This window comes from Heteronotia binoei, chromosome 15 (assembly GCF_032191835.1).
Source record: "Heteronotia binoei isolate CCM8104 ecotype False Entrance Well chromosome 15, APGP_CSIRO_Hbin_v1, whole genome shotgun sequence".
NCBI classification, from domain to species: domain Eukaryota; kingdom Metazoa; phylum Chordata; class Lepidosauria; order Squamata; family Gekkonidae; genus Heteronotia; species Heteronotia binoei.
This window is the reverse complement of record NC_083237.1, coordinates 5,042,512-5,056,921: the sequence shown is the minus strand read 5'-3', so window position 1 is coordinate 5,056,921 and position 14,410 is coordinate 5,042,512. Positions and strand designations below refer to the sequence as shown.

The following is a 14,410-nucleotide window of genomic DNA, read 5'->3' as shown; positions in this document are numbered from 1 at the left end:
GTGAAGAAGTAAGAACATAAGAGAAGCCATGTTGGATCAGGCCAATGGCCCATCCAGTCCAACACTCTGTGTCACACAGTGGCCCAAAAAATTATTTATACACACACACACACCCACACACTGTGGCTAATAGTCATTGATGGACCTCTGCTCCATATTTTTTTCTAACCCCTTCTTGAAGCTGGCTATGCTTGTAGCCGCCACTACCTCCTGTGGCAGTGAATTCCATGTGTTGATCACCCTTCGGGTGAAGAAGTACCTCCTTTTATCTGTTTTAACTTGACTGCTCAGCAATTTCATTGAATGCCCATGAGTTCTTGTATTGTGAGAAAGGGAGAAAAGTACTTCTTTTCATAGTAGAATCATAGAATCCTTTAACTTCCTTTTATCTGTACTTCCTTTTATCCGTTCTAACCCGACTGCTCAGCAATTTCATCGAATGCCCACGAGTTCTTATAATGTGAGAAAGGGAGAAAAGTACTTCTTTCTCTGCCTTCTCCATCCCAAGCGTACTCTTGTAAACCTCTCTCATGTCACCCCTCAGTCGACGTTTCTCCAAGCTAAAGAGCCCCAAGCGTTTTAACCTTTCTTCATAGGGAAAGTGTTCCAACCCTTTAATCATTCTAGTTGCCCTTTTCTGGACTTTTTCCATTGCTATAGTATCCTTTTTGAGGTGCGGTGACCAGAATTGTACACAGTATTCCAAATGAGGCCGCACCATCGATTTATACAGGGGCGTTATGATACTGGCTGATTTGTTTTCAATTCCCTTCCTAATAATTCCCAGCATGGCGTTGGCCTTTTTTTTTATTGCAGTTGCACACTGTCTCGACATTTTCAGTGAGTTATGAGACAAATGGCATCTTGAAGACCAACAAAATTTCGTTTTGGGTATTCGTGTGCCCACGAACGCTTATACACAGAATAGAACTTGGTTGGTTTTCAAGGTGCCATTGGACTCTGACTTGTTGAAGGGCAAGTTTCCCCGGACTGACATGATGTGACAGAGTGGTTTGTGCAATAAGGATCCTCTCCGTTTGGTTTGTGATGTCCAAAGTGAGACTCTGTTGTGGGACGGGCTAGAGATGGAGTAGAGTTGCGACATGAGCCTCTAGGAGAAAGAGTGGGCAGAAAGGCGTCGGGGAAACAATGTACAGTGACAGAGATGGCTCAAGGTGCTTCAGTGACCGAGGCAGAAGTCCAGATGGCATTCCTTCTGCTCCTCTGGCGATAAAAATACAAGGTTAATAATTGTCCATTTGGGGCTCTTTGATGGCCCCCTAAAATCTGTACTGACTTACCCAGATTAATGGTATTGACAGGCCTGAATCCAGGCCAAAAAAGAAATGCAAAAGCCCACAGAACCAGTGTGGACAAAAAGGCTACTTTTTGTGAGAAGGCAGAACCGTCGATAGAATAGACCAGGGATGTCAAACATGTGGCCTGGGGGCCAAATCAGACCCCTGGAGGGCTCCTATCAGGCCCCTATCAGGGTCGGTGGCTCAGTGGCAGAGCATCTGTTTGGTAAGCAGAAGGTCCCAGGTTCAATCCCTGGCATCTCCCACTAAAAAGGGTCCAGGCAAGTAGGCGTGGAAAACCTCAGCTTGAGACCCTGGAGAGCTGCTGCCAGTCTGAGTAGAAAATACTGACTTTGATGGACCCAGGGCCTGATTCAGTATAAGGTGGCTTCATGTGTTAGGGGAGGGATGGTGGCTCAGTGGTAGAGCATTTGCTTGGTAAGCAGAAGGTCCCAGGTTCAGCCCCCAGGATCTCCAACTAAAAAAGGTCCAGGCGAGTAGGCGTGAAAAACCTCAGCTGGAGACCCTGGAGAGCCGCTGCTGGTCAGGGGAGGAATGGTGGCTCAGTGGTAGAGCATCTGCTTGGGAAGCAGAAGGTCCCAGGTTCAGTCTCAGGCATCTCCAACTGAAAAGGGTCCAGGCAAGTAGGTGTGAAAAACCTCAGCTTGAGATCCTGGAGAGCCGCTGCCAGTCTGAGTAGAAAATAGTGACTTTGATGGACTGAGAGTCTGATTCAGTATAAGGCAGTTCATATGTTCATCCAGTGTGTCACAGGTCATCCCACACAATCCAGGGTGCCGTGAGATGGTAGCCCTCTTCTGAAAGGAGGTTATGGGCAAATGCCTGAAAGCTACTCACATGGGCAGGTGAAGCCAGAGGACATAAACAAACAAACCATTGGTCAGTCTGGTGACATGAGGAGAAAATTCCTTCACTCCACTAGATACGCCTGTCAGTCAAAACCTCTCCTGAATCAAGCCATTGTGTCACCTTGAGGTGAATTTAATTGGTTGTCCACCAACTCTCAACTTCCATTTCCTGGTTGTGTCATGTCCCAAAGGAAGAATGCAGCAGGAGGAGAAACCCAAGAACATCTTGAAAGAGCACAGAAAATGTTGGTTGGTTGGTTGGTTGGTTGGCTGGCTGGCTGGCTGGCTGGCTGGCTGGATGGATGGATGGATGGATGGATGGATGGATGGATGGATGGATGGATGGATGGATGGATGGATGGATGGCAATGTTCCCTCTAAGCTGCAGAGTCTTGTGAACAAAAATTCTACTTTGTGAGCTACCGGCATGAAAGTTGTAAGCTACTGCAGAAATTATTGTGCTCTGCGGTCATCCTTCCTGAGCTAAGACAAAAATGTGTGAGCTGGAGGATAAAAATCTGTGAGCTAGTTCATGGTAACTCAGCTTAGAGGGAACCGTGATGGATGGATGGACGGACGGACGGATAGATGGGTGAGGAGAGGAAATAACGTATGAAATTGTATTGAGGGACATTTAAGACAGAATTAGTGGAAAGTGGATAGGTAAAAAGAGCACTGAAGAATCTTTATAGGCATGAATGCAATTTTTGGTCGCAACTGTTGACTTTTTTCCTCTTCTCAAATTAAAAAACACACTAAGGTTATGAAGTTTTAAAATATTGTCACCTGATTGCCATTATTAACTAATCATTTTGGAAGTCACGCTTGCTATGGTCATTTTGGAAGATGCCTTGTTTTTTTAGCCATTTTGGGCTACTACCTGAGAATCTGAATTACGTGAAGCTGTATGGCTGCAAGAAGTTATTAATTGGGATCTTGAATTAGAACTCTAATGTATGAGTGTGTAAAATTTGATTAGGAGAACTGCCCTGGACTGAAATAAGACTTACCTGAGGAAGGGCCACACCCTTGAAACATGTTAGACATCCGGAAATTGTGTTGTATGTGTATAATTTGGGGCAACTTGTACTTCTGAGGAAGACTACCTATTGTTTCTTCAAGGACATTGCCAAAATACACCTGCTGAGGCTGTTTTAGCCCTTGGACCTTTGCTTTTCACTTGTAATTTGTGTGGTTGTTCAATTGTAAAAAGGAAGGAAGGAAGGAAGGAAGGAAGGAAGGAAGGAAGGAAGGAAGGAAGGAAGGAAGGAAGGAAGGAAGGAGGGAGGGAGGAAAGGAAGGGAGGGAGGGAGGGGGGAAGAAAGAAGGAAGGGAGGAAGGAAGGAAGGAAGAAGGGAGGGAGGGGGGAAAGAAAGAAGGAAGGGAGGGAGGGGGGAAAGAAAGGAGGAAGGAAGGAAGGAAGGAAGGAGGGAGGGAGGAAAGGAAGGGAGGGAGGGGGGAAAGAAAGAAGGAAGGGAGGAAGGAAGGAAGGAAGGAAGAAGGGAGGGAGGGAGGGAGGGGGAAAGAAAGAAGGAAGGGAGGGAGGGGGGAAAGAAAGGAGGAAGGAAGGAAGGAAGGAGGGAGGGAGGGAGGGAGGAAAGGAAGGGAGGGAGGGGGAAAGAAAGAAGGAAGGGAGGAAGGGAGGAAGGAAGAAGGGAGGGAGGGAGGGGGGAAAGAAAGAAGGGAGGGAGGGAGAGGGGAAAGAAAGAAGGAAGGGAGGGAGGGGGGAAAGAAAGGAAGAAGGAAGGAAGGAAGGAAGGAAGGAAGGAAGGAAGGAAGGAAGGAAGGAAGGAAGGAAGGAAGGAAGGAAGGAAGGATTCCAATACAGTAGCACCGTAGACCAGCAAGATTTTGTATGTAATTTTGTATATAATTTTGACTATAGCAGACCATAGAACACAGTTTCCTTTGGGGTTTTTTAGCCAGACAGAGGCATTTCCTCCATGCTTTTTCTAACAGAGGCAGCCTAATTCTGTGACCCGCTGAGGCAGGATCCTGAGGTTGTGGTTGTCATTCAAGGAGGAAGCAGAGAGGTCCGACCCACAGAGGCCACATTCCACTGGGAAGTTCTCCTGCACAAACCCTTCCGAAACGGGGCTGAGCAAGAGGCTTCTGGAAGAGATCATTGTGGTGGATTGTGTCCCAGATTAACCAATGTAAGAAGAGGATGTCATATGAAGTTTCCACCCTCATCACCCAAATGTATTGGGCTTCCAGCACTCTTAGCCAAAGTCTATTCTATCAAAATTATCCATCTATTCAAAATCTTGTTTGTCTAAGGTGCTACTGCACTGGGATTCTTCTCCTTCCTTCCTTCCTTCCTTCCTGGAGAGCCAGTTTGGTGTAGTGGTGAAGTGTGCGGACTCTTATCTGGGAGAACTGGGTTCAATTCCCCACTCCTCCACTTGCACCTGCTGGAATGGCCTTGGGTCAACCAGAGCTCTGGCAGAGGTTGTCCTTGAAAGGGAGCTGCTGTGAGAGCCCTCTCCAGCCCCACCCAACTCACAGGGTGTCTGTTGTGGGGGAGGAAGGTAAAGGAGATTGTGAGCCGCTCTGAGACTCTTCAGAGTGGAGGGCGGGATATAAATCCAATATCTTCTCCTTCCTTCCTTAGACTTTTGGCCACTGTGTGACACAGAGTGTAGGACTGGATGGGCCATTGGCCTGATCCAACATGGCTTCTCTTATGTTGTTAGACTTATATACCGCCCTCCTTCCCTTCCTCCCTCCCTCCCTCCCTCCTTCCCTTCCTTCCTTCCTTCCTTCCTTCCTTCCTTCCTTCCTTCCTTCCTTCCTTCCTTCCTTCCTTCCTTCCTTCCTTCCTTCCTTCCTTCCTTCCTTCCTTCCTTCCTTTTTCTTTTTCTGGCTAAATTAGATGTTGGGAGGACTTAAAAACAGCGTGAAAGACATCCTTGTTCAGAGCAAGGCAAGGAAACGTTGGCCTCACTCTGAGTTGCCATTGTGGTGTCATTACTTAGCCAATCTGACATGACTTCATCCCACGGCTTGGTGATCCCTGATTGGCTGGGACTGCAGAAAAAGAAACCTGCTTTCTTTTTACTGAAAAAAAAAAAATTCACCGAAGTTGCAGTCTGGGGGAAAAAAACCAGCAGCAACCCACAGGTACGGGGCGGCATGTTACAAAGATGCACCGAATGGGAGTTTCATGAAACTCTGCTCGTATACAAACACCAAAACTCCCAATTAACACATTCACGGGCAACGATCCAGCATCTCTTTGCCTTCATCTTTATTCATACGCTATCTCAGTTGATCAGAGCTGTCCGTCCTCCTGAATCCCTGCTAAGACACATCCATCCTGGTGTGGGGTTACCACCCACAATGGGGGCATGGGTGAGAGAGAGACTGGAGGTTCTCTTCCTCCCCACAGCCTTTTCAACTCTGGGAAGAGGAAGGTGCCTATATAAACGAAGGGCTTGTGCTGTGGGAGGCAGCGGCAGGGAACTGTTGGCAGGAGAGAGATAGAGGGTAGGTGGAGTCTTGATTTGACAGCTTGTTCATTGCTTGAAAGCACCTGGGGTGTAATTATCTGAAAGGGAGAACAGCCGGTTCCTCACCCAGATGTTTGTCTCACCCGTGCACCACGCGAGGGAAGGATCTCCAGATCTTTCTCCAACCTTTTCCGGCCTCTATCTGCCCCGATCTCCCGAGAGCCCCTACGCGGGCAGGAGCATGGAATCCGCTGGGATCTTCTGCGGCAAACCAAACGAGCCAATCGTCTACAAGGTCCAAGTGACCACCGGCCAAGGGCTCCTGACTGGGACCTTTGACGTGATCTCCATCACTTTGGTGGGGATCAACGGAGAGAGCCCCAAGCAACTTCTGAACCGGGCTGGGACCAGTTGCTCCCGAGGATCGGTGAGTCTTGAGATTAAAGATTCAAAGAGAAGGAAAGGAGAGGAAGTCGGGGCCATGGCCAGTGTGCCCTCTAAGCTGAGTTAGTGTGAGCTAGCTCACAGATTTTTAGCCTCCAGCTCACACATTTTTGTCTTAGATCAGGAAGTTTGACCCCAGAGCACAATAATTTATGCGGTAGCTCACAACTTTAATACCAGGAGCTCACAAAGAAGAATTTTTGCTCACAAGACTCTGCAGCTTAGAGGGAACCTTGCTCGTGTTATTTTAAGAGGAGGAAACTGTATGAGGGCCAGTTTGGTGTAGTGGTTAAGTGTGCGGACTCTTATCTGGTTGAACCGGGTTTGATTCCCCACTCCTCCACTTGCACCTGCTGGAATGGCCTTGGGTTAGCCATAGCTCTGGCAGAGGTTGTCCTTGAAAGGGCAGCTGCTGTGAGAGTCATCTCAGCCCCACCCATCTCACAGGGTGTCTGTTGTGGGGGAGGAAGGGAAAGGAGATTGTGACCACTCTGAGACTCTTCGGAGTGGAGGGCGGGATGTAAATGCAATATCTTCATCTACCTCACAGGGTGTCTGTTGTGGGGGGTGGAGAGATACAGGAAATTGTGAGCCGCTCTGAGACTCTTCGGAGTGGAGGGTGGGATATAAATCCAATATTGTCATCTACCTCACAAGGGTGTCTGTTGTGGGGGAGGAAGATAAAGGAGATTGTGAGCTGCTCTGAGACTCTTCGGAGTGGAGGGCGGGATATAAATCCAATATCTTCATCTACCTCACAGGGTGTCTGTTGTGGGGAGGAAGGGAAAGGAGATTGTGAGCCGCTCTGAGACTCTTCGGAGTGGAGGGTGGGATATTAATCCAATATCTTCATCTACCTCACAGGGTGTCTGTTGTGGGGAGGAAGGGAAAGGAGATTGTGAGCCGCTCTGAGACTCTTCGGAGTGGAGGGTGGGATATTAATCCAATATCTTCATCTACCTCACAGGGTGTCTGTTGTGGGGAGGAAGGGAAAGGAGATTGTGAGCCGCTCTGAGACTCTTCGGAGTGGAGGGCGGGATATAAATCCAATATCTTCATCTACCTCACAGGGTGTCTGTTGTGGGGGAGGAAGGTAAAGGAGATTGTGAGCCACTCTGAGACTATTTGGAGAGGAGGGTGGGATATAAATCCAATATCTTCTTCTATGTAACAGTTATTTTTAAGAGACTAACTAGATGTTGGGGTGCAAGCTTTCGAGAATCAAAGCTCCGTTTGTCAGCCACTATGTTTTAACGCTCAAAAGCCTAAACAGCCCCCCAATTTTTTTTGGGCTTTTGTGGTGCTCCTGGACTCAATGGCACCAACACAGCTACCCTCTGAAGCTAGTTAATTATTGTATCAATACGAGATGTGTGTCTGCTCTCATTGGGGGCTTTGGAGTACAAATGGATCCGAATTCATCACTGTCTGTTGCTTTCCCCCCTCAACCTTTCCCAGTTTTGGAAGCTGGATTTAAAAGCAACACAAATCTCAGTCAACTTCTGTGTCAAACATCGGGGCTTGGAAGGGGCAAAGAGGCAGAAGGGGGAATGTTTTTGGTTGCTTGATTTTACCATTTCAAAGGCAAAAAAGAAATCTCCCACAATGCTAAGTTTGGCCTACGTTTGTTCAGCATTGGCTGTGGTCCGGGAGTCTTGACCTGCAACTTCTTTCAGACCTCCACATGCCTCTTCTTTCAGACCTCCACATGCCTCTTTGCCTATGGAGACATGTGGAATTCACTGCCACAGGAGGTGGCGGCGGCTACAAGCATAGACAGCTTCAAGAGGGGATTGGATAAGCATATGGAGCAGAGGTCCATCAGTGGCTATGAGCCACAGCTTATCGTTGGAACTATCTGGGGAAGTGATGCTCTGTATTCTTGTGCTTGGGGGGGCACAGTGGAAGGGCTTCTAGCCCCACTGGTGGACCTCCTGATGGCACATGGCTTTTTTGGCCGCTGTCTGACACAGAGTGTTGGACTGGATGGGCCGTTGGCCTGATCCAACATGGTTTCTCTCTTACGTAAGGAGGTGTTTAACATAAGAACATGAGAGAAGCCATGTTGGATCAGGCCAATGGCCCATCCAGTCCAACATTCTGTGTCACACAGTGGCCAATATATGTGTGTGGGTGTATATATACAAGTCTTTCAACACCTCTTCCAAAATTAGTGGTTCTGGAGCGGGCAAACACTTCTCATCTTCCACAGTGAAGACGGAGGCAAAAAATGCATTCAGCTTCTCAGCCATTTCCCTATCCTCCTTCAGTAATCCTTTTACCCCTTGGTCATCCAAGGGCCCCACTGCCTCCCTGGCTGGTTTCCTGCTTCTAATATATTTGAAGAAATTTTTATTGTTGGCCTTTATGTTTTTTGCAATATGCTCCTCATAGTCCCTTTTTGCCTGCCTGATCACAGTCTTGCATTTGATTTGCCACAGCCTGTGTTCCCTTTTATTAATCTCACTTGGACTAGCTTTCCACTGCTTAAAGGAGTCCTTCTTACCTTTTACAGCTTCCACTACTTTGTTTGTTAACCATGCAGGCCTTTTCTTATACCTGTTTGTGCCTTTCCTAACTTGTGGTATATATTTCATCTGAGCTTCTAGGATTGTAGTTTTAAATAGCCTCCAAACTTCCCCAAGGGTTTTGACTGTATTTACCTTTCCTTTCAGTTTCCTCTTGAAAAGAATGTTCATATAGGTTTTTTTACAAATGTCCTTTTGTCAATTCAATCAAATGGCCTTTTGTCAATTCAATCAGTCAGTCAATTTATTTGGCCAATGGCCAGTATAAGTCAAAAGCAGGAACTATTCAGTAAAACATTTAAGAATGAAATTGGTCTAAACATAACAGGCATATCTCTAAGATTTAACATTTAAAATCCATACGTAAGAACTTAAGGTTAGACAGATTCATGGAGGAGAAGTCTATCAATGGCTACTAGCCCTGGTGACGGAGGGGAAACTCCCCATTCAGAGGGCACAGAATCCCAGAGCCAGGAGGCAACATCGGGAGAAGACCTGGGCCTCCATGCCCTGTTGTTGGCCCTCCAGAGGAACTGGCTGGCCACTGTGTGAGACAGAATGCTGGACTAGATGGACCCTCACTGGTCAGATCCAGCAGGGCTCTTCTTATGGTCTTATGAAGGCCTCGGCCTCTCTGCCCTGTTGTTGGCCCTCCAGAGGAACTGTCTGGCCACTGTGTGAGACAGAATGCTCACTAGATGGACCCTCACTGGTCAGATCCAGCCGGGCTCTTCTTATGGTCTTATGAAGGCCGCGGCCTCTCTGCCCTGTTGTTGGCCCTCCAGAGGAACTGTCTGGCCACTGTGTGAGACAGAATGCTGGACTAGATGGACCCTCACTGGTCAGATCCAGCCGGGCTCTTCTTATGGTCTTATGAAGGCCGCGGCCTCTCTGCCCTGTTGTTGGCCCTCCAGAGGAACTGCTGGCCACTGTATGAGACAGGATGCTGGACTAGATGGACCTTCACTGGTCAGATCCAGCAGGGCTCTTCTGATGTTCTTATAAAGGCCTTGGCCTCTCTACCCTATTGTTGGCCCTCCTGAGGATCTGGTTGGTAGGGTTAGCAAGTTTCCCATGGCCTCTGGCGGGGGAGTATTTTCGCATGCGCAATGCGCATGCGGTGCAATGTCATCACCCGGAAGTGATGTCATCGTGCCGGTGACGCTGCGCACTAACCACTCTAGGCAATTCTGGAAAAACTCTATGGTTTTCCTGGACACTCTAGTGATTTGGGAGGGAAAAAACTCTACGGCACCTATTGGGCCATAGAGTTTTTCCTCCCAAATTGCTAGAGCATCTGGGGAAACCATAGAGTTTTCCCGGAAATGCCTAGAGTGGCCGGCGGGTTGGGAACCTCCAGGGCAGGAGAATCCCTGCCCAGCCCGGGGGCCTGGCAGCTTTACTGGTTGGCCATTGTGTGAGTCTGGATGCTGGACTACATGGACCTCTGGTCTGGCTGAGCTGGGCTCTTATTAAGTCCTGATGATGGCCTCAGCCTCTATGCCTTGCTGTTGGACCTCCAGAAGAACTGGTTGGTGTAAGACCGGATGCTGGACTAGATGGACCATTGCTCTGATCCATCAAGGCTTTCCGATGTTCGTATGTTCTTCATTATATGGGAGGGCGGTGAGTAGAATTCCCAAATCCTGTTTAGGAAATTCTTGGAGAGCTAGGGGTGGTGCCTATGGAGGGGGGAATCTGCGAAGGAACTTACCATAGAGTCCATTGTCCGAAGGAGCTCTTTTCTCCAGGTTAACTGATATCTGTGGTTTGTAGATTGGTCATAATACCAGGAGAACTGCAGCCCTCCCCCCTAAAGACTAGTCACCAAGCAGTGAATGACCTCTGAGCATTGTGGGAAAGCAGCTGTCTCTCCTGTGCCTGTTGCAGTAACGGAAATGGGCCCTGAGGATGCAGTCCATGTGCCTAGGGTTGCCAAGTCCAATTCATGGGGATGGAGCCAGGAGACTTTGGGGGTGGAGCCAGGAGACATTGGGGGTGGAGCCAGGAGCAAGGTTGTGACAAGCACAATTGAACTCCAAGGGAGTTCTGGCCATCACATTTCAAGGGACTGAACACCTTTTCAATGCCTTCCTTCCATAGGAAATAATGAAGGATAGGGGCCCCTTCTTTTGGGGCTCATAGAATTGGACCCCCTGGTCCAATCTTTTTGAAACTTTGGGGGTATTTTGGGGAGAGGCACTAGATGCTATACTGAAAATTTGGTGCCTCTATCTCAAAAAACAGCCCCCCCAGAGCCCCTGATACCCGCAGATCAATTCCCTATCATTCCCTATGAGAATCGTTCATGGAGGTGCATGATGGCTCTGGGGGCGGGGCTTCCCCCGCCGGCCAGCTGGCTGGGGGAGGGGGGAAGCCTGAAAAACCGGGGAATCCCCGTCTGGGACCTGGGGATTGGGAAGCCTACATGTGCCAATTGTAAGGGTCACAGTTCAGTAATCAGGGCTGGCCCTGCCACTAGACAAACTAGGAGATTGCCTAGGGCGCTGGCCTTCTAGGGGCACAGAATTGGTGACTTGGTGATGTTATTAGTGTGGGGGGAGGGTGCACCGGTGCCAGAGAGTCTAGAGTTGGCCCTGTCAATAGTGTAGCATTTGGGGTGGTCAAACAGGGCCCCTCTTCCTCCAGGGGCAAAGTTGGTCGGATCTGTTTCTCCCCGCTGCAGCTGGCAGCGGAACACTGACAAAGTGTAGCTACCGGAAGGTCAGTGAAAAGTCAGATTACTGTCTCGGAGGCAGGAGAAACTGTTATAGACAGAGAAGGGAGCTCTACTCAGCTTGCTCTTGGGGCTGGTCCGGAAACTCCAGCTGGTGCAAAATACGGCATTGGGCAAGCATCTGGCCGGTGTTGCACCAGTTGTACTGGCTACCCATTGAGTATCGGATCCGTTTCAAGGTGTTGGTATTGACATTTAATAATAATAATAAATGTCCTTGCACGGCCTGAGACTGACATACCTGCAGGACTGCCTCTCCCCGTATACGCCCCAGAGATCGCTGTGATCTGGCACGCAACACCTTCTGAGTCACCATCTCTGGCCCGAAGGATGTCCAACTTGCCTCTACCAAGGCCAGGGATTTTTTGGCCCTGGCCTGGTGGACTCAGCTCCCCATAGAGAACCGGGCCCTATTTGATTTATTACCATTCCGTAGGACCCGCAAAATGGAGCTATTCCGCCAGGCCTTTGGTTAAGGCAGTGGGGGTCCTATTCCATCCACTTTGCCTTCCCTGCTCTGAGAGTATGCTGGGATATAATGCTATTTTATTATTACCGTCTACATTACATTCTTGGGCCGGTAGCTGTTTTAATCTGTAGAATGTACCCTCGCCGCCGTCTATTTTATCGCTTCTTGATATGCTGATTTTATTTTTGGTTTTTAATCTGTAGATTTTTAAACAGTTATTTAATTTATCTTGTGATCCACCCTGAGCCCGTTTACAGGAAAGGGCGGAATATAAGAAGACGACGACGACATTGGATTTATATTCCGCCTTCCACCCTGAATCTCAGTCTCTGAGCAGCTCACAATCTCCTTGATCTTCCTCCCTCACAACAGACACCCTGTGAGGTGGGTGGGGCTGAAGAGGGCTCTCACAGCAGCTGCCCTTTCAAGGACAACCTCTGCCAGAGCTCTGGCTGACCCAAGGCCATTCCAGCAGGTGCAAGTGGAAGAGTGGGGAATCAAACCCGGTTCTCCCGGATAAGAGTCCGCACACTTAACCACTACACCAAACTGGCTCCCTGCGAAAGAAAGAAAGAAAGAAAGAAAGAAAGAAAGAAAGAAAGAAAGAAGAAGAAAGAAAGAAAGAAAGAAAGAAAGAAAGAAAGAAAGAAAGAAAGAAAGAGAAAGAAGAAGAGAAAGGAAGGAGGAAGGAAGGGAAGGAGGAAGGGGAAGGAGGGAGGGGAGGGAGGGAGGGAAGGAAAGGAAGGAAGGAAGGAAGGAAGGAGGAAGGAAGGAAGGAAGGAAGGAAGGAAGGAAGGAAGGAAGGGAGGAGGGAGGGAAGGGAAGGGAAGGGAAGGGAAGGGGGAGGCGAGGGGAGGGGAGGGAGGGGAGGGGAGGGAAGGGAAGGGGAGGAAGGGAGGAAGGAAAGAAAGAGGACTCTGAGGAGTTGGATGAGCACCAGCTTCTCACCAAAATTATTTTTTGAAGCATCCAAAGTTGGCTTTCACTTATGGGTTTGGACTGGTGCGTGTTTTAAATTCCTATCCTTTTTACCGTCAGAGATTAATCTTGCACAATTCGATCCTTTCAAAAAGGCGGGTGCAACGTGCTCTGCTTCTATCTTCGAGGGGAGGGCGTGCCACCGCGGAGCACACAAACAATTCTCTCGGTCTTTTCCTGATGCCTGAGAAATATCAAGGGATTATCTCCCAACAATTAACACCTACTGAGGTAGCATCAGGAGACCAGGTTGGGCAATCGACATAACGAAAGAAGGGCTTTGCTGTATCAGAGGAACCGCCGCCCCCAAATCCTGAGTGACTGGTGCCAGTAATTCTGTGTTTGCAGATGGATCAGAGGACAGCGAGGCTGAAATTTCGCTCCTCAAGGACACCCAAGGAAACTCAGCAATGATGTGATAATGAAGACAAGACCTCTTATATAGTGGATGGTGTGGAAAGGGCTGTCAAGTTGTAGATGATATATGGGGATCCCTCAGGGTTTTTACAGCGGCCCCATGGCGCAGAGTGGTAAAGCAGCGGTACTGAACTCTCTGCTCATGACCTGAGTGGTCTGAACTCTCTGCTCACGACCTGAGTTGGATTCCGGCTGAAGCTGGATTCGGGTAGCCGGCCCAAGGTTGACTCAACCTTCCATCCTTCCGAGGTCGGTCAAAGGAGTCCCCAGCTTGCTGGGGGAAAGTGTTGAGGACTGGGGAAGACAATGGCAAACCACCCCGTAAAAAGTCTGCCGTGAAAACGTTGTGAAAGCAACGTCACCCCAGAGTCGGAAACGACTAGTGCTTGCACAGGGGACCTTTCCTTTCCACATTTGTTAAGAGCCCCGTGGCACAGAGTGTTAAAGCTGCAATACTGCAGTCCAAACTCTCTGCTCATGACCTGAGTTCGATCCCAGCGGAAGCTGGTTCAGGTAGCCGGCTCGAGGTTGACTCAGCCTTCCATCCTTCTGAGGTCGGTCAAATGAGGACCCAGCTTGCTGGGGGGAAAGCGTAGATGACTGGGGAAAGTGTAGATGACAATGGCAAACCACCCTGTAAAAAGCGTGCCGTGAAAGCGTTGTGAAAGCAACGTCACCCCAGAGTCGGAAATGACTGGTGTTTGCACAGGGGACCTTTCCTTTTCCTTGGGGTTTTCCAGGCAAGGGACAAGCAAAGGTGGATGGCCATTGTTTGCTTCTGCATACCGACCCTGGATTTCCTTGGTGGTCTCCCATCCCAAGTGCTAATCAGGCCGAACCTTGCTTACCTTCCGAGATCTGACAAGACTGGGCTAGCCTGGGCCATCCGAGTCGAGGTAGACAAACAGAAGTGGTTCGCCATGGTCTGCTCTGCGTGGCAACTCTGGACTTCTTCGGTGGTCTCCCACCCAAGAAGTAACTAGGGACAACCCTTCTTAGCTTCCGAGACCTGATGAAATTTGAGTAGTCTGGGACATCTAAGTTAGAGCAGAAGACATTCAGAAACGTTGCCTGCCTCTGCATACAGCCCTGGACTTTCTTGGTGGTCTCCCATCCAAGTACTAAGCAGGGCTGATCCTGTGTAGCGTCTGAGATTGGACAAGATCAGGCTAACCTTGGCCATCCAGGTTAGGGCCTGTTATGGAGGAGGAGGAGGAG

General features: G+C 49.0%; 1 pseudogene; it reads left to right on the top strand.

Annotated features, from left to right (window-relative positions):
* The first annotated feature begins 5,644 nt into the window (after nucleotides 1-5,644).
* LOC132584595 (arachidonate 12-lipoxygenase, 12R-type-like) overlaps nucleotides 5,645-14,410 on the top strand; it is a 79,626-nt pseudogene continuing 70,860 nt past the window's right edge.